This window comes from Theobroma umbraticum, unplaced genomic scaffold (genome assembly GCF_002168275.2).
Source record: "Theobroma umbraticum cultivar Fairchild unplaced genomic scaffold, ASM216827v3 scaffold_106.0, whole genome shotgun sequence".
NCBI classification, from domain to species: domain Eukaryota; kingdom Viridiplantae; phylum Streptophyta; class Magnoliopsida; order Malvales; family Malvaceae; genus Theobroma; species Theobroma umbraticum.
Window position 1 is genome coordinate 1,243,826 of NW_018397276.1, and position 3,727 is coordinate 1,247,552.

Below are 3,727 nucleotides of genomic sequence, written 5' to 3' on the forward strand. Positions count from 1 at the left end.
AACAAAAGAATAAAATAGAATTACATGAACAAAGAGAAAAAGGAAGATTTTATCGTAAACAAATTCATTTTTTTACTGTTCAAACTAAGACACAGAGAGCGTATTGAAGAACAGTCTCTTACTCTCTCTATGGAAATGGGAGGTGAACAACTTTACCAAGGTGTATATTGAAGTTAAACAAGGAAATGTTATACTTTTCTTTTAAGTATATTACTCAAATAAGTCTTTGAATTATTCAAAAAAATTTAAATAAATTTTTATTTTTTATTATTTTAATCAAGTTTTTAGATTTTATTTTAAATTAAATAAACTTTTATATTTAATAATTAATTATTATTAATCAAAATAATATTTTTTATTTTTTATTCTCATGTCAATGATATGAAGTTGATGAGGCCGTAAATGTTACGGTCATGGAATCGATCACAAAGGTTTGGAGTTCAAATGGTGGAATCAGCAGAGGAGAGGGTAAGTTTGGCGGCGGAGGGGTTGGGTCGGCCACGGGTCAGGGCCAGGGACTAGTCAATTGGTGGAGAAGGGCTTTTGGTGTTGTTGATAAGACTTGCATGATGTTTGGAAGATGAATCACGTGTCATGATTCACTTTTAAGTTGAATTTTGAAGATGAGTCTGCATGAACGAAGAGACATATTATATGTAATTTTAAACTCTTTTTAATTTTTTAATAATTAATACTTGTAATCTCTATATGAACAATTGTAATTTGTGTAATCTCATCCATTGTTAATATCTTTGTATATACCATGCAAATGAATAAAAAAAGCTGATGATGAAGTTTAATTAATGTGCAAGACCTTTGTTTGTCCTTTTTTTTGAACTACTCAACAAAAGACCTTTGTAGTGACCTCATTTTTGTTTCTTGCTCTTAATACATAGTACATAACACTATGTAATAGAGTAGATCACAAGGTTTTTTGGTGATAAGCCGACAATAGCATTGGCAACCGTACCGATATTTAAAAAAAATTGTGAAGAATAACTTTTCTTGATAAGGGTATTTTAAAAATAATCATCAAAATAAATTTAATTGTTTTAGTTATATTTAGCCATGACTTAACAAAAATACCCTTGAAACTATTTCAAATAAATTAAACCATTTATCACAATTTCTCTCTATTTGTGCTTCTGATTTCTCTCTCTCAGCATCTCACTCTCTCTAATTTTATCAATTTTTCTTTCGGCATTCGTCTACTATGCTCTCGATTTCTCTCTCGCGCTTTCAGATTTCTTTTTCTAACACTTTAAAGACACCAAAAAATAGTTTTGATGTGCTTGAGTGGATGACTATTTGAAGGATTTGATTTTTAGATATTTTGGATAAAACTACATAGTAAAAATGATCACAAATGTTTGAAATAGCTTTTAATTGGATTAATTCGGGATCTACATACGAATAAACTTAAAATTTTAAAATTCATAACCCTAGGTTTTTAATAAAAAAAATTTTCAATTTTTAGTCAAAATAAGTATTTTAGATAAGAGAATTTGTGTTTTGATTTATAAAAACATATTAGAAACACTTTAATCTGCGCCAAATTATAAAAAAAAATAAAAAAAAAGAGTTGAGAGGATTTGAAGTTTTGATTTGTAAGTAACAATAACAGTTTAGGCATTAAAGTGTAACAAAATATTTTTGAATATGGCGTGTAATAACTTTTTTTAATCATGACGTGTAACATATTTTTGTATATGACGTGTAAAAACAGTATTTTTTTTAACCATGGCGTGTAACATATTTTGGTACATGACATATAACAACTTAATCATGACATGTAACATGTTTTTGTATATAGTATGTAATAACCTAACTATGGTGTGTCACACGTTTTTATACATAACGTGTAACAACTTAACCATAACGTGTCACATATTTTTGTATCTGACATATAACATGTTTCTATACATAACGTGTCACATATTTTTGTATCTAACATATAACATGTTTCTATACTCAACTCACCTCTATTATTTCCTAGTTTTGAATTTGAATTTGATTGAATAATGGGTTAGAGAAAAATTGCATTTCTTCATCCAAACATGCTCTATGCTCTGGGCCAATCAATTCCTTTCTCAGTAACTTTTTTCTCGACAGCCATGAATTATCTAAGTTTAGTGTTGACAACACCTCCATCATAGTTGCCCAAATTTTAAACATGGTCTTACCCATACGTGAGGTGGTATAGGTCGGAATGCAACTCACCGACTTACTTTAACTAAAATTCTTCCATTAATCAGCGCTGCCTCAATGCCATTGTACTAGCATGCATTTTCACAATTCCCCCACCTATCCCCTAAAGTTTAAATAAATTAACATGTCATATTTGCAACAAAATTTCATCTAATCTCAGCCAATAAAACATTTCTTGTTGCACAACATTGCAATTATAGGCAACCAACTTGCTAAGCCATGTTTTAAAGCAAATAAGGTGATTCTCAATCAAAACTTTCATCATCTCAAAGTCAAAGAAGGTGATAAGTATCTAGCAATTGCCAATTAGTTGAATTTGGACCTCAATGCTTTGCATCTCAAGACCTTCCTTCAAACCATTGATCGAGTAGTTAGGATGGAGGGATCTTATAACGGTGTGTTTTAGCCGCGAATCATTGGTTTTAGGAATAAAAATGACCTCCTCAATTTTCTTAGGTACTTGTTTTTTAACTAGTTTGAGATACAACCCTTCATCCCCTTTCTTCTCCAAAACATCTGCCTCCCTCACCAACACCTGTCTTCCAACAATAACCATCCCATTTCCTTCCCAAATAGCCAACTTGAGTTCCTTTTCCTCCCTGAATCTAACAAATGAAAAATTGAATCCCCTTCCTCGATATCGCCATGGCATCAAAAGCTGCCTTAATCTCAACCCAAGAAAGCCCTTTTACCAGATTATCTATAAGGGCTTTAAACAAAGATTTCCTCCACCAAGACAACTTTGATTGACCACGTATCCTTCTGCCTTGAAACCCAAACCAATGACGATTACTTGACGCTCCTTCTCCTCCATGTAAATGAATGAAGAAAGCTGATGATGAAGTTTAATTAGTTTGAAAGACTTTTGTTTGTCCTTTTTTTCGAACTATTTAACAGAAGAAGACCTTTACAGTGACCTCATTCTTGTTTCTTACACTTAGGTAGTGTTTGGTATGAGGAAAGTGGGAGCATATTCCCTGCAATGTGCTCAATTAAATTACATTATAGTGTTTGTTTTACAACAGACCACTACAATGTAAGATTGCAATGCAATCATGTTACAGCCAAGCGATGTAATCACATTCTAATGTAATCACATTACATTGCATTCTGCAATGTTCTTAAAAATATTTTTATCCTTTAACTTTATTACCTTATTAAAAATATTTTATAATTTTATAATTAAAATAAAAAATATTAAAATAAAATATATAATAAAAGAATAAAAAATTAAAATAAAATAAAATATAAGAAATTAAAATTTGTATAATATAGGTAAAAGAAATTAAAATAAAATATATAATATTAAAAATACATTTAAGAGAATGATATTATATAAAAATTAATAATAAAAAATATAAGTATATTGAACTTATATTTTAATAAATATGGATAATTTTAGAAATTAACATTACATTATAAGCAAAGTACTTGTAAACCAAACGCTGTAATGTTATCTTCTCCATATTTTAATCATTATTTTGTTTATATACCTAACACTGTAATATTATTTTCTTTA

General features: G+C 29.5%; 1 long non-coding RNA gene across 3 annotated transcripts in view; it reads left to right on the forward strand.

Moving 5' to 3' along the window:
• Window positions 1–811, forward strand: part of LOC110427608 (uncharacterized) — a 1,732-nt gene extending 921 nt beyond the window's left edge. For all 3 annotated transcript variants that reach the window (XR_002446309.1, XR_002446308.1, XR_002446307.1), the window contains one exon: window positions 388–811. This is a non-coding gene — a long non-coding RNA (uncharacterized LOC110427608). The remainder of the gene's footprint in view (window positions 1–387) is intronic.
• Window positions 812–3,727: the final 2,916 nt, after the last annotated feature.